This window comes from Leptodactylus fuscus, chromosome 4, assembly GCF_031893055.1.
Source record: "Leptodactylus fuscus isolate aLepFus1 chromosome 4, aLepFus1.hap2, whole genome shotgun sequence".
NCBI lineage: Eukaryota > Metazoa > Chordata > Amphibia > Anura > Leptodactylidae > Leptodactylus > Leptodactylus fuscus.
The window spans coordinates 854,501-868,418 of record NC_134268.1 but is presented as its reverse complement, the minus strand read 5'-3'; positions in this window follow the sequence as shown (position 1 = coordinate 868,418).

Here is a 13,918-nt window from a genome sequence, read left to right as displayed (position 1 = left end):
CCCGATACACTGACACGACACCCCACAGGGAGGAGAAATAACATCCTGGAAACACAACATCTCCTGAAACATGGCCGCCATCTGCATCTCCCTTCCTCTTGCAGTGAGCTCCCCCCTAGTGGTGACTGTATAATCTGTATGTAATGAGCTCCCTCTAGTGGTGACAGTATAACCTGTATGTAGTGAGCTCCTCCTAGTGGTGACTGTATAATCTGTATGTAGTGAGCTCCCCCTAGTGGTGGCTGTATAATCTGTATGTAGTGAGCTCCCTCTAGTGGTGACTGTATAATCTGTATGTAGTGAGCTCCTCCTAGTGGTGACTGTATAATCTGTATGTAGTGAGCTCCTCCTAGTGGTGACTGTATAATCTGTATGTAGTGAGCTCCTCCTAGTGGTGACTGTATAATCTGTATGTAGTGAGCTCCCCCTAGTGGTGACTGTATAATCTGTATGTAATGAGCTCCCTCTAGTGGTGACAGTATAACCTGTATGTAGTGAGCTCCTCCTAGTGGTGACTGTATAATCTGTATGTAGTGAGCTCCCCCCTAGTGGTGACTGTATAATCTGTATGTAATGAGCTCCCTCTAGTGGTGACAGTATAACCTGTATGTAGTGAGCTCCTCCTAGTGGTGACTGTATAATCTGTATGTAGTGAGCTCCCTCTAGTGGTGACTGTATAATCTGTATGTAGTGAGCTCCCCCTAGTGGTGACTGTATAATCTGTATATAGTGAGCTCCCCCTAGTGGTGACTGTATAATCTGTATGTAGTGAGCTCCCCCTAGTGGTGACTGAATAATCTGTATGTAGTGAGCTCCCCCTAGTGGTGACTGTATAATCTATGTGTAGTGAGCTCCCTCTAGTGGTGATTGTATAATCTGTATGTAGTGAGCTCCCTCTAGTGGTGACTGTATAATCTGTATGTAGTGAGCTCCTCCTAGTGGTGACTGTATAATCTGTATGTAGTGAGCTCCCTCTAGTGGTGACTGTATAATCTGTATGTAGTGAGCTCCTCCTAGTGGTGACTGTATAATCTGTATGTAGTGAGCTCCCCCTAGTGGTGACTGTATAATCTGTATGTAATGAGCTCCCTCTAGTGGTGACAGTATAACCTGTATGTAGTGAGCTCCTCCTAGTGTTGACTGTATAATCTGTATGTAGTGAGCTCCCCCCTAGTGGTGACTGTATAATCTGTATGTAATGAGCTCCCTCTAGTGGTGACAGTATAACCTGTATGTAGTGAGCTCCTCCTAGTGGTGACTGTATAATCTGTATGTAGTGAGCTCCCTCTAGTGGTGACTGTATAATCTGTATGTAGTGAGCTCCCCCTAGTGGTGACTGTATAATCTGTATGTAGTGAGCTCCCCCTAGTGGTGACTGTATATACTGTATGTAGTGAGCTCCTCCTAGTGGTGACTGTATAATCTGTATGTAGTGAGCTCCCCCTAGTGGTGACTGTATAATCTGTATGTAGTGAGCTCCCCCTAGTGGTGACTGTATATACTGTATGTAGTGAGCTCCTCCTAGTGGTGACTGTATAATCTGTATGTAGTGAGCTCCCTCTAGTGGTGACTGTATAATCTGTATGTAGTGAGCTCCCCCTAGTGGTGACTGTATAATCTGTATGTAGTGAGCTCCTCCTAGTGGTGACTGTATAATCTGTATGTAGTGAGCTCCTCCTAGTGGTGACTGTATAATCTGTATGTAGTGAGCTCCCCCTAGTGGTGACTGTATAATCTGTATGTAGTGAGCTCCCTCTAGTGGTGACTGTATAATCTGTATGTAGTGAGCTCCCTCTAGTGGTGACTGTATAATCTGTATGTAGTGAGCTCCTCCTAGTGGTGACTGTATAATCTGTATGTAGTGAGCTCCCCCCTAGTGGTGACTGTATAATCTATATGTAGTGAGCTCCTCCTAGTGGTGACTGTATAATCTGTATGTAGTGAGCTCCCCCCTAGTGGTGGCTGTATAATCTGTATGTAGTGAGCTCCCCGTAGTGGTGACTGTATAATCTGTATGTAGTGAGCTCCCTCTAGTGGTGACTGTATAATCTGTATGTAGTGAGCTCCCTCTAGTGGTGACTGTATAATCTGTATGTAGTGAGCTCCCTCTAGTGGTGACTGTATAATCTGTATGTAGTGAGCTCCTCCTAGTGGTGACTGTATAATCTGTATGTAGTGAGCTCCTCCTAGTGGTGACTGTATAATCTGTATGTAGTGAGCTCCCCCCTAGTGGTGACTGTATAATCTGTATGTAGTGAGCTCCCCCTAGTGGTGACTGTATAATCTGTATGTAGTGAGCTCCTCCTAGTGGTGACTGTATAATCTGTATGTAGTGAGCTCCTCCTAGTGGTGACTGTATAATCTGTATGTAGTGAGCTCCTCCTAGTGCTGTCTGTATAATCTGTATGTAGTGAGCTCCTCCTAGTGGTGACTGTATAATCTGTATGTAGTGAGCTCCCCCCTAGTGGTGACTGTATAATCTATATGTAGTGAGCTCCTCCTAGTGGTGACTGTATAATCTGTATGTAGTGAGCTCCCCCCTAGTGGTGGCTGTATAATCTGTATGTAGTGAGCTCCCCCTAGTGGTGGCTGTATAATCTGTATGTAGTGAGCTCCCCCTAGTGGTGACTGTATAATCTGTATGTAGTGAGCTCCCTCTAGTGGTGACTGTATAATCTGTATGTAGTGAGCTCCCCCTAGTGGTGACTGTATAATCTGTATGTAGTGAGCTCCCCCCTAGTGGTGACTGTATAATCTGTATGTAGTGAGCTCCCCCTAGTGGTGACTGTATAATCTGTATGTAGTGAGCTCCCTCTAGTGGTGACTGTATAATCTGTATGTAGTGAGCTCCTCCTAGTGGTGACTGTATAATCTGTATGTAGTGAGCTCCTCCTAGTGGTGACTGTATAATCTGTATGTAGTGAGCACCCCCTAGTGGTGACTGTATAATCTGTATGTAGTGAGCTCCCCCCTAGTGGTGACTGTATAATCTGTATGTAGTGAGCTCCTCCTAGTGGTGACTGTATAATCTGTATGTAGTGAGCGCCCCCTAGTGGTGACTGTATAATCTGTATGTAGTGAGCTCCCTCTAGTGGTGACTGTATAATCTGTATGTAGTGAGCTCCCTCTAGTGGTGACTGTATAATCTGTATGTAGTGAGCTCCTCCTAGTGGTGACTGTATAATCTGTATGTAGTGAGTTCCCTCTAGTGGTGACTGTATAATCTGTATGTAGTGAGCTCCCCCCTAGTGGTGACTGTATAATCTGTATGTAGTGAGCTCCCCCTAGTGGTGACTGTATAATCTGTATGTAGTGAGCTCCTCCTAGTGGTGACTGTATTATCTGTATGTAGTGAGCTCCCTCTAGTGGTGACTGTATAATCTGTATGTAGTGAGCTCCCTCTAGTGGTGACTGTATAATCTGTATGTAGTGAGCTCCTCCTAGTGGTGACTGTATAATCTGTATGTAGTGAGCTCCTCCTAGTGGTGACTGTATAATCTGTATGTAGTGAGACCCTGCTATGTCTGGTGACAGCTGAGAGAAGACAGAGCAGATACTTTATATTATCATGTGTTGCTCCCGTGTTACTCCTCTCACATCCAGAGCTGCTATTACATTTTTTATTTGGCACTGGAAATTTACAGGGTTATCTCTGCTTCAGAGCCCTATGACCAGACAACACCATAATCTGGTAGGAAGCCTACAGGGGGCAGTACTAAGAGCCAGATGTCTGTAGTACCAGGGTTATCAGGAGGCTAACAGAACTGTGACTGCAGCTTTAGATGTGACTAGAGAAAAAGACATGCAGTACCGTGTTTCCCCGATAGTAAGACACCCCTGATAGTAAGACGTAGCCGGGGTTTTAGGGAGGTCGGCTAATGTAAGACATACCCCGAAAGTACGACGTAGTGGTACTTTCAGGGTAAAAAGAATGTAAGACACTGTCTTACTTTCGGGGGGATGTTACTACTGTATCGGGGAAACACGGGGCTCCGCTGTGCTGTGAGAGCCGGGGGGAACTCCCCGGAGAGGGAGGGGGCGCTCCCCCCGGCTCTCACAGCACAGCGTTGTGAAGAAGGACTTTGCCGGCGGCCGCTTATCCCCCCGCGTGCCAGCCGCTTCTATTCATTTCAATGGCACACTTCCATTGAAATGAATGGAAGCGCTCGGCACGCGAGGAGTTAAAGGGATTCTTCCATTAAAAGAAGTTCTTTCCTCAGACCACGTCGGAATAGCCTTAAAAAAGGCTATTCGTCTCCTACCTGTTGCCATAGACAGCGCCGCCTTCTTCCTCAGCTGCGTCCGCCCCGTCTATGTCCCCGTCGGGCCTCATGGATGACGCATGCGCAGTCTAACAGGCTCTCGCAGCCAGAGACGACTGCGCATGCGTCATCCATGAGGCCCAAAGAAGAGACAGACGGGGCGGACGCAGCTGAGGAAGAAGGCGGCGCTGGCTATGGCAACAGGTAGGAGACGAATAGCCTTTTTTAAGGCTATTCCGACGTGGTCAGAGGAAAGAACTTCTTTTCATGGTAGAATCCCGTTAAGCGGCGGCCGCCGGCAAAAGTTACAATTGAAGTTAGAGATGAACGAATACTATTTGAATAGCACGCTCCCATTGCAATGTATGGAAGCGGCAGGCAGACTTTGCCGGCGGCCGCCGCTTAACTCCTCGCATGCCGCCTCTTCAATCCATATGATTGATGATGATGATGATGATAATGGGGGGGGGGGGGGGGGAGAGGGTGGTTGGTTTTCCCAATATAAGACATACCCCAAAAGTAAGATATAGTGGGACTTTTGGGGGGTAAAAAGAATGTAAGACACTGTCTTACTTTCGGGGAAACACGGTATAAGTAGAATGTTGTTTGCAATTCTGGGTGTGAATGGAGTAGAGAGACTATGTGATAGAACAGCCACAGTGTTACAACATCTCTAGATGTAACTGGAGTATAAAATATCATGTAAAGGAAGAGTGTGAGTGCAGCTTTAGATGTGACTAGAGTATAAACCTTGATCTATAGAGATTTGTCTAGTGATATGTTGAGTGAATGGAACCCAGAAGTGAGGCTGGTCAGCAGGGGGTCGGGGTGGTGAAATATCTGACGCTCCCTATTATTAGTAAGTGGTGACAGCAGGATGAGTGCTCCGAATACCCCGAACCCTCCACACGCAATGAGGCAGGAGGCCCTCCGAAATACACATCCAGCAGCCGCAGCAAGGTCACCCTCCGACCAGAGAGAGTGCGGGGTGTGAGCCCAGAGAAGGCGGATACACAGATATCATATGATGGGGCTGATATGACCGGAATCCATCGCTGCTGTATGAGGTCAGGACTGAGGCGGGTCCCGTCATCCACTGTTTGCTCACAGCCTGGGGGTTGGGGTGCTTACAATGGAGGGCGTCTTGTGGGTACACAAGGGTTAACAGGTCTTATGAGAACGGCTTCACCCACTGGCGCGGTGGTGACTTCCTGGATCCTTCAATTCCTCACATTGTCTGTAGGCGGCGCCGGCTTCATCCCGGAGGATTCTGAGTCATATTTGTTCCAGAAATGTCTTGAAAACAAAAGGAAGAGCCAAAAAAAAAAAATCCTCATAAGACGCGTCCGCACCCGAAAACAGGCAAAATATTCTGAGACATATCAAAGAAGCCTATAGATACCGTACAGAATACGTCTGCTCCATAGAGCCTATACATACCGTACAGGATACGTCTGCTCCATAGAGCCTATAGATACCGTACAGGATACGTCTGCTCCATAGAGCCTATAGATACCGTACAGGATACGTCTGCTCCATAGAGCCTATAGATACCGTACAGGATACGTCTGCTCCATAGAGCCTATAGATACCGTACAGGATACGTCTGCTCCATAGAGCCTATAGATACCGTACGGGATACGTCTGCTCCATAGAGCCTATAGATACCGTACGGGATACGTCTGCTCCATAGAGCCTATAGATACCGTACGGGATACGTCTGCTCCATAGAGCCTATAGATACCGTACAGGATACGTCTGCTCCATAGAGCCTATAGATACCGTACAGGATACGTCTGCTCCATAGAGCCTATACATACCGTACAGAATACGTCTGCTCCATAGAGCCTATAGATACCGTACGGGATACGTCTGCTCCATAGAGCCTATAGATACCGTACAGGATACGTCTGCTCCATAGAGCCTATAGATACCGTACAGAATACGTCTGCTCCATAGAGCCTATAGATACGGTACAGTATACGTCTGCTCCATAGAGCCTATAGATACCGTACAGGATACGTCTGCTCCATAGAGCCTATAGATACCGTACAGGATACGTCTGCTCCATAGAGCCTATAGATACCGTACGGGATACGTCTGCTCCATAGAGCCTATAGATACCGTATAGGATACGTCTGCTCCATAGAGCCTATAGATACCGTACAGGATACGTCTGCTCCATAGAGCCTATAGATACCGTACAGGATACGTCTGCTCCATAGAGCCTATAGATACCGTACAGGATACGTCTGCTCCATAGAGCCTATAGATACCGTACAGGATACGTCTGCTCCATAGAGCCTATAGATACCGTACAGGATACGTCTGCTCCATAGAGCCTATAGATACCGTACAGGATACGTCTGCTCCATAGAAGCCTATAGAACCTGTACAGAATACGTCTGCTCCATAGAGCCTATAGATACCGTACAGGATACGTCTGCTCCATAGAGCCTATAGATACCGTACAGGATACGTCTGCTCCATAGAGCCTATACATACCGTACAGGATACGTCTGCTCCATAGAGCCTATAGATACCGTACAGGATACGTCTGCTCCATAGAGCCTATAGATACCGTACAGGATACATCTGCTCCATAGAGCCTATAGATACCGTATAGGATACGTCTGCTCCATAGAGCCTATAGATACCGTACAGGATACGTCTGCTCCATAGAGCCTATAGATACCGTACAGGATACGTCTGCTCCATTAGAAGCCTATAGATACCGTACAGGATACGTCTGCTCCATAGAGCCTATAGATACCGTACAGGATACGTCTGCTCCATAGAGCCTATACATACCGTACAGGATACGTCTGCTCCATTAGAAGCCTATAGATACCGTACAGGATACGTCTGCTCCATAGAGCCTATAGATACCGTACAGGATACGTCTGCTCCATAGAGCCTATAGATACCGTACAGGATACGTCTGCTCCATAGAGCCTATAGATACCGTACAGGATACGTCTGCTCCATAGAGCCTATACATACCGTACAGGATACGTCTGCTCCATTAGAAGCCTATAGATACCGTATAGGATACGTCTGCTCCATAGAAGCCTATAGAACCTGTACAGAATACGTCTGCTCCATAGAGCCTATAGATACCGTACAGGATACATCTGCTCCATAGAGCCTATAGATACCGTATAGGATACGTCTGCTCCATAGAGCCTATAGATACCGTACAGGATACATCTGCTCCATAGAGCCTATACATACCGTACAGGATACGTCTGCTCCATAGAGCCTATAGATACCGTACAGAATACGTCTGCTCCATAGAGCCTATACATACCGTACAGGATACGTCTGCTCCATAGAAACCTATAGATACCGTACAGGATACGTCTGCTCCATAGAGCCTATAGATACCGTACAGGATACGTCTGCTCCATAGAGCCTATACATACCGTACAGGATACGTCTGCTCCATAGAGCCTATACATACCGTACAGGATACGTCTGCTCCATAGAGCCTATAGATACCGTACAGGATACGTCTGCTCCATAGAGCCTATAGATACCGTACAGGATACGTCTGCTCCATAGAGCCTATACATACCGTACAGGATACGTCTGCTCCATAGAGCCTATAGATACCGTACAGGATACATCTGCTCCATAGAAACCTATAGATACCTTACAGGGTACGTCTGCTCCATAGAGCCTATAGGATAGTCTATAGCAGCCTACAGATACCATATAGGATATGTCTGTTCCATAGAGGCCTATAGATACCATACTGAATAAATCTGCTCCAAAGAAGCCTATAGATGCCATACAGGATATGTTTGGCCCATAGAATCCTATAGATATTGAATAGTATATGTATGCCTTAAAGAAGCCTATGGATACTGTTCAGGTTACATCTGCGTCATGCAAACCTATAGATACTATATAGGATACGTCTGCTCCATGTAAACCTACAGATACCGAACATAATATGTACGCTCCCAGAAGCCTATAGCTAATGAATAAGATACATCTACCCCATAGAATCCTATAGATAGAAGATAGATAGAAGAAGAGGCCACTGTGGAGATCGCTGCCCAATATGTGTCCAGCTGTCACCAAATAAGAGGAAGATGAGACTCCACGGACTGTTATATTTATCCCAATACCCCCGCCCCACCCCTACCTCCCCATATAGCAGTCACCAACGAAGAGGAAGATGAAACTCCATGGACTGTTATACCCCAATACACCCGCCCCACCCCACCCCCACCACTCACCCACCCGAGTCCAACTCCCCCCCCCCCCCACTTTACTAGCTTTGGCAATGCCAAATATCTATTCGGACGTGCCAATAAAGCTTTTTTGATTTGATTTGATATTGTACAGGGTAAGCCTGCTCCATATAGATACCATACAGGACACGACTCCTGACATCCGACCACATGCTAGGAGTTATAATTATGCCTCAGGTTGTATGTTCAGGTCTATAGTGTAGAGGGGAGGAAACAGACAGCGGCGCCCTCCAGTGGAGAGACTGATCACTGACCTTCTCGCTATTGCACTGTGCACACTAGTCTTATAAGACGTCTGTTGTTTGCTCTGATTACCCAGAATCCCCGGCTCAATGACTATTTGTCTTCACATCACAGAACAAAGGGAACTCTGTTTTGTGCACAGGACAAGACCATTCTCCTCCGATCCCTGCAAACCTCCGCCTGATCCCCACCAGAAGACCATATAGAAAAAACAAAAACCTTGCGAGTCTTCAGTAGGTGATCCCGTATTTAATGGCTGACTCATAATGATGACGGAATATAACGTTTCCAAGCTCTGGCTTCTTCTTCAGACAGATATCAAACTAAGCGCAGCCCTCCCAACATTACTGAGAACAGTCCCTGGGGTATCTGACCCCCCTAAAACTGGACCCCACTAGGTCTCTGCAGGTGTCCTGGGGTATCTGACCCCCCTAAAACTGGACCCCACTAGGTCTCTGCAGGTGTCCTGGGGTATCTGACACCCCCTAAAACTGGACCCCACTAGGTCTCTGCAGGTGTCCTGGGGTATCTGACCCCCCTAAAACTGGACCCCAGTAGGTCTCTGCAGGTGTCCTGGGGTATCTGACCCCCCTAAAACTGGACCCCACTAGGTCTCTGCAGGTGTCCTGGGGTATCTGACCCCCCTAAAACTGGACCCCACTAGGTCTCTGCAGGTGTCCTGGGGTATCTGACACCCCCTAAAACTGGACCCCACTAGGTCTCTGCAGGTGTCCTGGGGTATCTGACACCCCCTAAAACTGGACCCCACTAGGTCTGCAGGTGTCCTGGGGTATCTGACACCCCCTAAAACTGGACCCCACTAGGTCTCTGCAGGTGTCCTGGGGTATCTGACACCCCCTAAAACTGGACCCCACTAGGTCTGCAGGTGTCCTGGGGTATCTGACACCCCCTAAAACTGGACCCCAGTAGGTCTCTGCAGGTGTCCTGGGTATCTGACCCCTCCAGGCCTGGACTCCACTTGACTTTTGGAGATGGGATGTCCCTCCTTCCTAAACCCACCCAAACTACAGGAAATATTGACTAATATTGGAATAAATGTACAAAACACTTTATTTTGGGTGTCAAAATAACCCCAGCTTTATTAAACTCACAGACGTAAAATAATGACAGAAGTAGTCAGGTGAAGCGTTAGACTGGCAGCGCCCGTACACTTTAAGGGCACCAACACCCCTGTGCTTCACCCCTGTGCCCCCCTGGAGGACGCTACTATAACCACATCCTTCAGGCGATAGGGAAATGTTTCCTCCAGTCCTTGTGGTGAGAAAAAGACGAGAAGACGGATAAGACGGGAAGGGACGTCTGATCCTAAACTCCGCCATCCCTACAGTAACACTCCGGGCACTAGATACTCCCAAGCTTGACATGTAGGAATAGCCTTAACCCCTTAAGGACCAGGCCATTTTTTGGTTTCGCATTTTCGTTTTTCCCTCCTCACATTTCAAGAGCCATAACTTTTTCATTTTTCAGTTCACAGAGTCACATGATGGCTTATTGTTTGCGGGACAAATTGTACTTTGTAATGTCATCATTCAATATGCTGTGCAATGTACTGGGAAGCTGGAAAAAAATTCAGAATGAGGTGCAATTGGAGAAAAAATGCATTTGCGCCATTTTCTTATGGGTTTAATTTTTACAGCGTTCACTGTTTGGTACAAATGACATGTTACCTGTGTTCTACGTGTCAGTACGAACGCGGTGATACCAAATTTATATAGTATTTGAAATGTTTTGATACTTTTAAAAAAAATGATAAACTTTGCAAAATAGAAAAAAAAATTTGTGTCATCTTTTTCTAACACCTGTAACTTTTTCATATTTCCATGTATGGAGCTGGTTGTGGTGTCTTTTTATGCGGGACAAGATGACGTTTCTATTGATACCATTTGGGGAAAGATCTGATGGTTTGATCACTTTTTATTCAATTTTTTATAGGAGGCAAAGTGTTGAAAAAAACGCTTTTTGGTGGTTTTTATTTTTTTTGCCGCTACGCCGTTCGCAGTACGGGATAAATGTTTTAATATTCTAATAGTTCGGGCATTTTGGAGCACGGGGATACCTAATATGTTTATGTTTAATGTTCTTTAATTACTTTTATAGCTAATCTAGGGAAAGGGGGGTGATTTGAACTTTTATATTTTTTTTAATACTTTTAAAAACTTTTTTTTTCTTCTGTTACATTTATGATCAGACCCCTTAGGTACCTTGAAACCTAGGGAGTCTGATCGCCCATACTATTCACTGCAATACTACAGTACTGCAGTGAATAGCAGAATCGCAGCACTTGTATTAGAGGCTGCCTCTGGCATCGTGTAATAGATCTCGTGCAGAGACAAGCCTGGAAGCCTTCAATAGTCACAGGCTGTCAGAGCAACCGATCACCGCCCTCATGTGACGTTCAGGAGGGCGGCGATCGGCGAAACATGGCGGCGCCCATGCCGCCGGCGCCGTTTACACACTGCGGTCACGTTTGACCGCAGTGTGTAAAGGGTTAACAGCAGCGATCGGCTCGGGCACCGACCGCTGCTGTTATTGGCAGGTCCTGGCTGTATGATACAGCCGGCATCTGCCGTGTATGGAGCGAGCTCAGCGTGTGAGCTCGCTCCATACATCCCCATGCGACCCATGACGTACAGTTACGTCAAGGGTCGCTAAGGGGTTAAGAAAGCCTCTTCTTCTCCTACCTTTACATGTCTTCTCTGCGCCGCCGTTCGCTTGAAATACCGGATTTTACTGGTATGCAAATGAGTTCTCTCGCAGCACTGGGGGCGTCTCTAATGCTGCCAGAGAACTCTCCACCGCCGCCTCCATCTTCTTCAGGAACGGAGTCTTCACGCGTCTTTTTCTGGGGGTTGGCTTCAAACTTCTAGGCCTTGGACCAAGGGCAAAGCCGACTGCACACAGTATTGTAAGCGGCCATTTTCTTGTGGCTCTGGGGGTGTCTAGATCTCTGCAGGTGTCCTCCTATGTCACCCCCTAATACGTTCTGTGTCAGTCCTTGCTATCTCCTATAGCACAGACAGACCCTGAGCCGGTACAGACTGAGCGCCCACAACCTGGAGATAGAGACGGGGCGATACAGGCAGACGTACAAGCCACGGGAGAAGAGACTGTGTCAGCACTGTGACCAGGTGGTCCTAGAAGACCAGACCCACTTCCTGCTACACTGCACCAAATACTCAGCTGTGAGGGCCGTCTACTACCAAAGACTCTCTGCCCACATCCCAGACTTCATATCTGCAGACGAGAAGAGGAAACTCTACATCCTACTGGGAGAAGAAGAGGCCACTGTGGAGATCGCTGCCCAATACGTGTCCAGCTGTCACCAAACCAGAGGAAGATGAGACTCCACGGACTGTTATATTTATCCCAATACACCCCCCCCCCATATAGCAGTCACCAACTAAGAGGAAGATGAGACTCCACGGACTGTTATACCCCAATACACCCGCCCCACCCCACCCCCACCTCCCCATATAGCGGTCACCAACTAAGAGGAAGATGAGACTCCACGGACTGTTATACCCCAATACACCCGCCCCACCCCCACCTCCCCATATAGCAGTCACCAACTATGAGGAAGATGAGACTCCATGGACTGTTATACCCCAAATCACCCATCCATCCACCCTACGCCCGCCCATACCCACATATCCATTGTCCACTTGCCACCAAATGAGGAAAACGACAAGGCCCCAAGGACTATTGTACCCCAAATCACCCACCCTCCCGCCTATCCACCCACTCCACACCCACCTCCACTCCCTCCCTCACCCCAAATAGGCAAATAGGCGAGGACATTAAACTGGGGCAGTTGGAGGGGGAGATTAAACTGGGGGTAACTAGAGGTGGACATGTTGCCCCCAGTTTAATGTCGCTTTCCAATTGCCCCCAGCTTCATATCTCTGTCCAGTCACCCCCATTTTTTAATGTCCCCCTCCAGCTGTCCCCAATTTAATGTCACTCATAATCTCCCCCTATTTAATGCCCACACCCTCTCCATTTGCCGCCAATTAAATGTCCCCCCTTTCTTCTGCTGCCAGTTTAATATTCCCCCTTCATTGTTCATCATTGCCACCAGTTTCATGCCCTCCTACATGTGTCCCCATTTTCATGTCCCCCCTTTACCTGCCCCCAGTTTTATGTCCCCCCCACCTGCCCCCAGTTTCATAGTCCTCTTCACCTGCCCCCAGTTTCATGTTCCCCCTTCACCTGCCCCCAGTTTCATGTCCCCCCCCCACCTGCCCCCAGTTTCATAGTCCTCTTCACCTGCCCCCAGTTTCATGTTCCCCCTTCACCTGCCCCCAGTTTCATGTCCCCCCCCCCACCTGCCCCCAGTTTCATAGTCCTCTTCACCTGCCCCCAGTTTCATGTTCCCCCTTCACCTGCCCCCAGTTTCATGTCCCCCCACACCTGCCCCCGGTTTCATGACCTCCCTCTCACCTGCCCCCAGTTTCATACCACCTCTTCATCAGCCTCCAGTTTAATGTGCCCCCTTCATTTGCCCCTAGTTTCATGTTCCCCTTCAATTTGCCCCCATAGTTTAACATAAAAAACACTGCTCCCCCTCTCCTCGCTCCCCTGCCGTTGTGTCTGCAGTCTCTTCTCCTGGAGCGTTCTATAAGCGATGTGACTGTCCCATCGCGCCAACAGCAGCCCTGGGCCGGAGTGTACGGGAACACGGCGGAGAAGCAGGAGCTGTCCTTCTGACACAGATGAGTTATATCCAGGATATACCTCCCCCCTTACCGAGACTGTCCTGCAGAATCCAGGATGGTTGGGAGGTATGCCCCTGCTACCTCATCGATTGTAAGCTCTTGTGAGCAGGGCCCCCATTTCCATTGTGTGAAATGACTTTCTTTGTTATGTATCTGTCTGTATATGAACCCTACAAATTGTACAGCGCTGAGGAATATGTTGGCGCTATAGAAATAAAATGTATTATGGGTGCATTATATCAGGTATTATATTGGTGTATTATATCAGGTATTATATTGGTGTATTATATCAGGTATTATATTGGTGTATTATTATATATCAGGTATTATATTGGTGTATTATATCAGGTATTATATTGGTGTATTATTATATATCAGGTATTATATTGGTGTATTATATCAGGTATTATATTGG